We start from the raw sequence: 11,441 nt of genomic DNA, 5'->3' as shown, positions 1-11,441 counted from the left end.
GGACCCGACCCCACGTCCTCCCGAATCCTTCACAGGAGGTCCAAAGGAGACCAGGCTCCTGTCCCTGTGGATGCGGCCCACGTTCTCCCTAAATCCTCACAGCAGGTCCTGAGGAGAACCGGTTCCTATCCCTGTGGACCCTGCTCCACATGCCCTTGAATTCCCCACAGCGGGTCTTGAGGAGAACCGACTCCTGTCCCTGCTGAGGGGACCCCACGTCCCCCGCAATCTGCCACAGGGGATCCTGAAAAAGCCGAGCTCCCCTCACGCAGGAGGCGGGCTCAGTGCGCGGCCGGGGCCGGCATCAGGGAGCGAGGGCTCGGGCGCCCCCTGCAGGCGGTGGAGGTAGTGCAGGACACGCTGGGCTCACAGGTCCACGGAGGCAGCGCCCCCTTCTGGCCTCCCACTGAACCATTACATTTTGGATTGAAACTGAAGTGGAGCCCACTCTCCCCCAACTTCTCCAAAAATGGTTAAGGAACAATTACCAGGAAACTATATGAAATGAAATGTACACAAACTTTACAACCTACACCAAAATCCCCCGGAAACTGTGGATAAATTTAAAATGCAAACACAAGGGGCAGCTCCTCCTGCCCCACGGGTCCTGTCCCTGTGCTTTAATAAAATCACCTTTTTGCACCAAAGACTCTCAAGAATTCTTTCTTGGCCCTCAACTCCAGGCCCCGTGAACCCCACTATCACCCCCAAGACCTCATCACTTATATGGCACCCATTGTGTCGGACGATGAGTCTTTTCATTTGGACTCTGAGCCGATGCACTTAGTGAGTAGTCTTTCTTTCCCTTACACTCACTTCAGGGACGTTTTAGAACGCTTAGTGTTCTTATTGGAACACTTTCATGTTGATTGCTCAGGCTACAATCCTCTCGCCCGCTGCTTCTGTAAGGAGAGGAGAAAGACTGACTTTTGGCTGGAAGTTAGTACCCTGGTGGGGATAGTAACATCTATAAGGAGCTGACATTGACTATGAAGCATGATGCCAGTAAAGCCCTTTGGAAATGTTGACCTGATGCTTTGCTTACGGAGTTCCCAGCAGCCTTACCAGGTCACTTCCTAGCAGGGCAGGACCCTCAGGATACTTTGGGGACCTCATGAAGAGGAATCTGCACAAATCTATTGGCAGGTCTGACGGCAAGTACTTGGCTTGGCTTCCAGCCTAGAGAGGCTACTAAAATTTCAATCTAGAATTTCCTTATGAAAGGTTCCAGCAAAGCAAACTTTAAAAGATCTATATGATCAATCGCTAGTCTTGCTGACCTTCTGTAAATAATTAGGCCAAATTTGTTAAAACTGGACAAATTAGTCTTGATTCGGCTACCTCTGGAAACAAGGGTTTTTAGAGAGGAAAAATATGTTTCAATAATGCACCTTTGTGGATATTAAATTCTAGTTCTGATAGTCTATAAATGTTGTTTGCCTAAGCTGAAAAACTTGAGATAAACTTGAAAACAGCTGCCACAATAGCACAGTTTTGGACAATCCTCTTGCTTGTTATTCTGTGCAGATAGTAAGAGGACCCCATGGACATAAGAATGTCTAAACAACTAAAAATGGAATGGGCTCCCCCAATAATTGCGTATGCAAAGTCTTTTCTCACAGTAGACCTATCAATAGATAGACTGTAGTGCTTTATTTAGTTATTCACTTGAGGCCGGGTTAACTGATACATCTCTAAATGAATATGCAAGTCATAGCCTTCCTGCACCTGATCTGACAGTTACTAGAAACCCACCCCATAAAAACCCAGGAGACGTGATGTATTTAAAAGATTGGAAGTCTAATACAGCAGGGGTTTTAACTCCAAAATGGAAGGGCCCCTTACTGGGCTGTATTATGTACTCCACTATAGTAAAATTCCAAAGTCGCTCTTTGGGGACTCACATATCAAGAATTAAACCTGTACCTTCCTCACAGGAATCTAGTATGCAAGCTGACATGCCTTCTTATGCCTGTGAACCAGTGGAAGACCTCGAATCTCTCTTCAAATGATAGTAATGGACTGAAGGAAAATTACCAAGGGGATTTTTTTTATATTTAGGCTTCTCTTTCTCATAATATGAACCTTATTTTGTTGTCTTTTCTGGTGTCTCCCTGCATGGTGCCAAGACTCCTTCAAAGCCATAACTTCTAGAAGACAGACAATCCTTTCTACTCAAGGAGGTTCATATATGTTGTCTCCCTAGGATTGACTGCCCCTGCCTGTGGTAACACCTATATATACCTTCCCCAACTGACCAATGTTGACCAAAAGGTAGAGACATCTCTATGCCCTTACTCAGCAGGAAGAAGTTACAGAAGATGAGACCTTCCACCCTCAGCAACCTCAAAGATTTTAAGGGTCAGAATTGTTCCAGGGGGAATGATGTGGGAAACAAAGTCAGAAGAAAAAGGCAGAAGAAAAAGAAAAGCCCACTGGCAAATACGTGAGGCAGGCAGAATAAAATGTTTCTCCGGGAACTCCCTACTGTCTTAATGTTAACGCTTTGCTAGGGGAAAAATCAACCTTAGCTTGACAATAGCAAGGCCTCTAATATCCCGTGAATTTTCTTTAGCATTTGAAAATCTCACTGGAACTTCCCCTGGACTTTATCTCCCCGACTCCATAGTATATAACCAGTCTTTTCCCATGGTCCCAGGGCAGCTCTTCCTGACCACGGGTCCTGTGCCCAGGCTTTAATAAAATCACCTTTTGAAGCAAAAAATAAGTTAGCTAATTAATTAATTGAAATTAAATGCAAATGCAAGGGGCGCCTGGGTGGCTCAGTCAGTTAAGGGGTTAAGAGTCTAGCTCTTGATTTCCACTCACGTCATGATCTCACAATTGGTGAGACTGGCCCCACACTGGGCTCTGCTGATAGCACTCTCAAAATAAAGAAATGTTAAAAAAAAATTAAAACAGAGGAGGAGCCAAGATGACAGAACAGCATGGAAGTCTTTTTTCGTCTCGTGTATATGAAATACAACCAGATCAACAGTAAACCATCTTGCTCACCTAGAAAACTGATTTGAGGATTAACACAATGATCTGCACAAACCGAACCACACAACTCAGCAGGTGCGTGGCGCGGAGAGCTGAACAGGCGGGGAAGAGAGAAGTGGAGGGCAGGGAGCAGTTTGTGCTTGTGGAGAGAGGACTGAGATGGGGGGAGAGTACGGGAAAAGCACTCCCCAAAAAAGCAGCTGGAGAGAAAGTAGGGGGGAAAGGTGGAAACATCCACAGGAACTTAACTAAAAAGGGAGAAAGGAGAAAGGAAAGGGTTTAAATTCCATTAAGACTCTATAAACAGGGGGAGCACAGAGTATGAAACTCCACAGCTCAAATACCTAGTGGTGCTCTGGTGGGAAGGGCGAATTCCCAGGAGAAGAGTGAGTCTAGGTCCTTGGGCCAGGCAAGATTTTTCAATAATCCTACATGAAATTTTTTCTGGGGCAGCCTGGCACCCAGCCACAAGTCTCTGAACACTAGCAGCAGCAAGGTCTCACTAGCATTCCTGGGTACAGCCAGGACCCGGCCATTGCTCAGTGAGACCCTTCCCCAGAGGATCTGAGTGGCTCAAAGCCTCAGTCCCTCAGAAGGGAGGAGTCAGGAAATACACCCGCATCTCAAATGAAACTCAGGAGTGAGGTGCCACCTGGCAACCTGACATGATTACAGACACTGCAAAAGCGGGGAGTGGACTGAAATCCAAGACAAAGGACAGGTGCGCAATTCCTGGTCAGGGAGAGCAGAGTTCTGAAACTAACCTGGATACCTGGGTGACACCATTGTCACCCCACCCACGCATGTGCATACACACCTACAGGCGCTACAATATCTACCCCAGTAAGCTAAGCAGCGCCATCTATTGGAGAACAGAGCTGTTACACTAAGCCCCGCCCTACTGGGCCAACTTCACTTTTCATTAACACCACAAATCTCTCCACCTGCTTAGTTTAGGGACTATAAAGTGCTTCATAGTTTGACTTCTAGGGGAAAACAATCGATCTCAGTCTGTTCACTGATACATCTATTTAGTTTTCTTTCATTCTTTCTGTACAATTTTTTTATTCTTTCTTTTTGGTTTCTTTTCTTTTACTTGGATACAGAAAGATAATAAACATTTTATTTTTATTTTCAATTTTTAATAAAAATATTTTCCTTTAGTTTTAAGCCTACTTTTTAAAATGTTTTTTAAATTTTTCAAATTCTATTTTACTTCCATCATCTCAAGTTATTCTATTTCATTGTATTCATTTTCTCAAATTTTCAAACTTGTTTTGTTTGTTTTGTTTTTGTTTTTGTTCAGTATCTTTTTTTCCTTTTCTTTTCTTTCCTTTTTACCTTTTTTCTTTAATCAGTCAGGTTCCTTTCAATTACCAGACCAAAACACACCTAGGGCCTACCATCATTTATCTGATTGTGTGTGTGTGTGTGTGTGTGTGTGTGTGTGTGTTGTTTTAATTCTTTAATTTTAATTTTTCCCCTTTTTTCTCTAATAAGTCAAGCTCCTTTCAATAACCAGACCAAAGCACATCTAGGATCTAGCATCACTTATTTGATTTTTCTTTGTGTGTGTTGTTTTCAATTTTTTATTTAAAATGTTTCTATCTTATTAATTACTTTTCTTTCTTCAAAATGATGAAACAAAGGAATTCACCCCAAAAGAAAGAGCAAGAAGAAACGTCAGCCAGGGACCAACACAGATACAAGCAAGATGTCTGAAGCAGAATATAGAATCATGATGATAAGACTACTAGCTGGGGTCGAAAATAGATTAGAATCCCTCTCTGTGGAGATAAAAGAAGTAAAAGGCAGGATGAAATAAAAAATTCTATAACTGGGCTGCAATCTCAAATGGATGCTACAGCAGCAAGGATGAATGAGGCAAAGCAGTGAATCAGCGATACAGAGGACATACTTATGGAGAATACTGAAGCAGAAAAAGAGAGAGAGAGTAAAACAAAATAGCACTATTTAAGAATAAGAGAAATCAGTGACTCAATAAAAAGGAACAATATCAGAATCATAGGGGTCCCAGAAGATGAAGAGAGAGAAATAGGGGTAGAAGGGTTATGTGAGCAAATCGTAGCAGAAACCTTTCCTAACCTGCAGAAGGACACAGACATAAAAAATCCAGGATGTACAGAAGACTCCCACAAGATCCAACAAAAACTGACCATCAACAAGGCATATAATAGTCAAATTCATAAAATACTCAGGCAAAGAAAGAATCATGGAAGCAGCAAGGGTAAAAAATCCTTAACCTACAAAGGAAGACAGATCAGGTTTGCAGCAGACCTATCCACAGAAACTTTACAGGCAAGAAAGGAGAGACAGGGTACGTTCAATGTGCTGAATCAGAAAAAATATACAGCCAAGAATTCTTTATCCAAAAAGGCTGTCATTCAAAATAGAAGGAGACATCAGAAAAACAGATATTAAAAGAGTTTGTGACCACTAAACCAGCCCTGCAAGAAACTTTAAGTGGGAGTCTCTGAGGGGAGAAAAGTTGGAAAAATAAAGACAAAAACAGGGACTAGAAAGGACCAGAGAATGCCACCAGAAACTCCAACTCTACAAGAAACATAAAGGCAAGAAACTCATATCTTTCAGTACTTGCTCTAAACGTCAATAGACTAACTGTTCCAATCAAAAAACATTGGGTAAAAGAATGGATAATATATATCCAGTATATCCATCTATATATTGTTTATAAGAGGCCCACATTAGACCTAAAGACACCATCAGATTAAAAGTAAAAGGATGAAGAACCATGTATCATGCTAATGGTCACCAAAAGAAAGCCATAGTAACCATACTTATATCAGACAATCTAGACTTTAAAATAAAAACAATAACAAGTAATGAGGAAGGGCATTATATCATAATTAAGGGGTCTATCCACCAAGAAGGCATAACAATTGTAAAAATTTATGCTCCAAATGTGGAAGAACCCAAATATATAAATCAATTAATCACAAATATAAAGAAACTCATTGATAATAATACCATAATAGTAGGGGACTTCAACACCCCACCTACAGCAATGGACAAATCATCTAAACAAAATAAACAAGGAAACCTTGGCTTTGAATGACACTGGACCAGATGGACTTAACAGATATATTCAGAAAATTTCCTCCTGAAACAGTGGAATATACATTCTTCTCCAGTGCACATGGAACGTTCTCCAGAATAGACCACATACTGGGACACAAATCAGCCCTCAACAAGTACAGAAAGATCGAGATCATACTGTGCATATTTTAAGACCACAACACTATGAAACTCGAAATCAACCACAAGAAAAAAATTGGAAAGATAACAAATACTTGGAGACTAAAAACACCCTACTAACAAACAAATGGGCTAACCAGGAAGTTAAGGAGGAAATTAAAAAGTACATGGAAGCCAATGGATAGTATAACACCACAACCCAAAACCTATGGGATGCAGCAAAGGCAGTCATAAGAGGGAAGTATATAGCAATCCAGGCCTTCCTAAAAAAGGAAGAAAGGTCTCAGGTACACAACTTACTTTACACCTCAGAGAGCTGGAAAAATAACAGCAAATAAAACCTCAAACCAGTAAAAGACAAAAAGTAATAAAGATTAGAGCAGAAATCAATGCTATTGAAACCAAACCAAACCAAAACAAAAACAACAACAACAACAACAACAACAAAACAAACGGTAGAACAGATTGATGAAACCAGAAGCTGGTTCTTTGAAAGAATTAACAAAATTGATAAACCACTAGCCAGTTTGATCAAAAATAAAAAGGAAAGGACCCAAATAAATAAAATCAAGAATGAAAGAGGAGAGATCACAACCAACACAGCAGAAATAAAAACAATAATAAGAGAATATTATAAGCAATTATGTGCCAATAAAATGGGCAATCTGGAAGAAATGGACAAATTCCTAGCAACATATAAAGTAATAAAACTGAAACAAAAAGAAATACAAAATTTGAACATACCCATAACCAGTAAAGAAATCGAATTAGTAATAAAAATGTCTCCCCCAAAAAAACAAGAGTCCAGGGCCAGATGGAGTTCTAGGGGAATTCTACCAAACATTTAAGGAAGAGTTAACACCTTTCTTTTGAAGCTGTTCCAAAAAAATAGAAATAGAAGAAAACTTCCAAACTCTTTCTATGAAGCCAGCATTACCTTGATTCCAAAACCAGACAAAGACCCCACTTAAAAAGAGAACTATATACCAACCTCCCTGATGACATGGATGCAACAAGATATTAGCCAATTGATCCAACAATACGTTAAAAAAATTATTCACCATGACCAAGTGGAATTTATACCTATGATGCAGGGCTGTTTCAATATCTGCAAAATAATCAATGTGATTCATCACATCAGTAAAAGAAAGGACAGGAACCACACAATTTTCTCAATATATGCAGAGAAAGCATTTAACAGAATACAGCATCCTTTCTTGATAAAAAAAAAATCTTAAGAAAGTAGGGATGGAAAGATTATACCTCGAGATCATAAAAGCCATATATGAAAGACCCAATGCTAATATCATCCTCAATGGGGAAAAACTGAAGCTTTCCCCCTAAGGTCAGGAACAAAACAGGGATGTCCACTCTCACCACTGTTACTAAATACAGTATTGGAAATCTTAGCCTCGGCAATCAGAAAACACAAAGAAATAAAAGGCATCCAAATCAACCAGGATGAGGTCAAAGTTTCACTCTTTGCAGATGGCATGATACTCTATATAGAAAAACCCAAAAAATCCCACCAAAAACTGCTAGAACTGATCCAGGAATTCAGCAAACTGGCAGGATATAAAATCAATGCACAGAAATTGCTTGCATTCCTATACACCAACAATGAAGCAACAGAGAGAAATCAAGGAATCGATCTCATTTAGAATTGCGCCAAAAACTATAAGATACCTAGGAACAAACAAAACCAAAGAGATGAAAAAATCTATATGCTGAAAACTACAGAAAGCTGATGAAGGATATTGAGGAATGCACCAAAAAATGGAAAAATATTCCATGCTCCTAGATAGGAAGAACAAATATTGTTAAAATGTCAATACTACCCAAAGCAACCTACATATTCAATGCAATCCCTATCAAAATAACACCAGCATTTTTAACGGAACTAGCACAATCCTAAAATTTGTATGGAACCAGAAAAGACCCCGAATAGCCAAGGCAATCTTGAAAAAGAAAACTGAAGCAGGAGGCATCACAATCCTAGATTTCAAGCTGTATTACAAAGCTGTAATCAACAAGACAATATGGTACTGGCACAAGGACAGACACTCAGATCCCTGAAAGAGAATAGAGAACCCAGAAACGGACCCACAAACAGATGGCCAATTTATCTTTGACAAAGAAGGAAAGAGTATTCAATGGAATAAAGACAGTCTCTCCAGCCAAGGGAAAACTGGACAGTGACATGCAGAAAAATGAACCTGGACTGATTTCTTACACCATACACAAAAATAAACTCAAAATGGATGAAAGGTCTAAATGTAATACAGGAAGCCATCAAAATCCTCGGGGAGGAAGCAGGCAAGAACCTCTTTGACCTTCGCCGCAGCTACATCTTACTCAACATGTCTCCAGAGGCAAGGGAAACAAAAGCAAAAATGAACTTTTGGGACCTCATCAAAATAAAACGCTTCTGCACAGCAAGGGAAACAATCAGCAAAACTACAAGGCAACGGATGGAATGGGAGAAGATATTTGCAAATGACATATGAGATAAAGGGTTGGTATCCAAAATCTATAAAACCTTATCAAACTCAACATCCAAAAAACAAATAATCCAGTGAAGAAATGGGCTAAAGACATGAACAGACACTTTTCTAAAGAAGACATCCAGATGGCCAACAGACATATGAAATGATGCTCAACATGACTCATCATCAGGGAAATACAAATCAAAACCGTGATGAGATACTACCTCACATCCGTCAGAATGGCTAACATCAACAACTCAGGCAACAATAGATGCTGGCGAGGATGTGGAAAAAGAGGATCTGTTTTGCACTGCTCGTGGGAATGCAAACTGGTGCCACCACTCTGGAAAACAGTATGGAGATTCCTCAAAAAATTAAAAATTTAACTCCCCTATGACCCAGCAATTGCACTACTAGGTATTTATCCACGGGATACAGGTGTGCTGTTTCAAAGGGACACATGCACCCCAATGTTTATAGCAGCACTATCAATAATAGCCAAAGCATGGAAAAAGCCCAAATGTCCATTGATGGATGAATGGATAAAGAAGTGGTGTATACACACACACACACACAAACACACACACACACACACACACACACACAGTGAAGTATTACTCAGCAATCAAAAAGAATGAAATCATACCATTTGCAACTACATGGATGGAACTAGAGGGTATCATGCTAAGAAAAATTAGTCAGTCATAGAAAGACAAATATCATATGACTTCACTTTAAGATACAAAACAGATGAGCATAAGGGAAGGGAAGCAAAAATAATTTAAAAACAAGGAGGGGGACAAAACATAAGAGACTCTTAAATATGGAGAACAAACAGAGGATTACTGGAGGGGGGATAGGAGGGAGGGTGTGCTAAATACATAAGGGGCATTAAGGAACCTACTCCTGAAATTATTGCTTGAAACCATTGGGTTCAAGGGCCACACTGGGTTCTGTGCTGACAGCTCAGAGCCTGGAGACTGCTTCAGATTCTCAATCTGCCTCTCTGTCCCTCCCCTAATTGTGCTCTTTCTCTCTCTGTCTGTCTGTCTCTTTCTGTCTCTCTCTCTCTCTCAAATAAACATTAAAATTTTTAATAAAATAAACTGCAAAACTATCAAAGTAACAAAAAGAAAACACGAAAATTTAAATGACCTTGGGTTCAGTGATGAGTGTTAACCCACAACACCAAAAGCCATTAACATCATTAACACAAAAGAAGAAAATGATAACATCAACTTCCTAAAATTAAAACTTCTACTTTGTGAAAAACCTTGCTCAGAAAATGAAAAGACAAGCCACTGAGGGAAATATTTTCAAAACATATATCTTACATCTGGTAAGGATTTGTATTCAGAGTAGATCAAAAACTCAGAAATCAGCAATAAGAAAATGAACACCCTGATTGATAACAAAGGAGTAAGGATCTAAATAGATGCCTGGACAGAGAAGAGATTCAGATGGTTGATAGGCATGCAGGACTTTGCAGACCCCATTATAAGGAAATTACAAATTTAAACAATAGTGAGAGACCGCTGCATACCTTTTGAAATGCTAAACTCCAAAAACTAGAATACCAGTTGGTGGAAGGTAAGGAATGACAGGAATGCTCTTTCATGCTGGGGGAATGCATGCACGGCCACTGTGGAAGACAGTGTGGCCCTTTTTCCAAAGCTAAATAAGTCTCATGTTAAGATCCAAAAAATCACAGTCCTAGTATTTAGACAACTGCTTTCAAAATTTTTTTCTAAACAAAAACTTTCATGCATTTACATACAGCAGTTCTGTTAATAATGGTTACAAACTTAAAGAAACCGGGAAGTCCTTCAATAGATGAATCCCTAAGCAAACTGAGGTGCATCCATGTGAAGGAAGCAGAATATGCCAACCCCAAATATGCCTCTTTGGCAGAAAAATTATTTGGGTTGATTAATTTTAAGAAACAGCAGACACAGGGGAATCTCTGGAAGCTGGGTAGAAGTTGCTGTTTGGTGAGCAAAATGCATGCTTATAAAGGATAGCTCCATTTCTAAGGGTGTTTCCCTCTTAGAACAGAAAAACGTCTACATCTCAAGAAACTCTTATCAAAAGAGAAGACACAGACTTAAATCTGCATTAACGACCATACCCTTGTTTACTGTGCTCACCTGATAACATGCCTAATCTGGCCTTCCTACCACCCAAAATCATTTGGTCTTTAGTTGAAAATAGCATTTAAGGTGAGAGCTGGGCCACTTTGGGGAGTTACTCCGTTTTCCTGGGTATCTGCCATGAGTACTGTTTGGTTTTCTCCTGTTAGTTATTTCACCAATAAAAATAAATGAACCAGCACCCCATACAAAAACATGGATGAACCTTACATGTATTCTTCTAAGTGAAAGAATTCAGTCTGAAAAGGCTGCACACTGTGTGACTCCATTTATAGGAAACTCTGGAAAAGGCAAAACTGGAGATGACAAGGCAGCAGGTTTCTCACACAGAAAGTCATGAGACTGAGGCTTTTCTTTCCAGGAAGCAACTTTATTCATGCCAGCATGGCTCAGCTGGGTTCATACCTCAAGAGCTGAGCCCTGAGTGCCATAGATTTTTATATATTTTCTATTTCTTTGTCTCCTATATATGGTAATGCTCAAACATGCAGTCTGATTAAGTAGTCTCATGGACAAGGTCGTGAGGGATGTTGTCACATACATGTATAGCCAGGTTGCCTTCAGA

Source organism: Suricata suricatta, chromosome X (genome assembly GCF_006229205.1).
Source record: "Suricata suricatta isolate VVHF042 chromosome X, meerkat_22Aug2017_6uvM2_HiC, whole genome shotgun sequence".
NCBI lineage: Eukaryota > Metazoa > Chordata > Mammalia > Carnivora > Herpestidae > Suricata > Suricata suricatta.
This window is presented reverse-complemented; position numbering follows the sequence as displayed.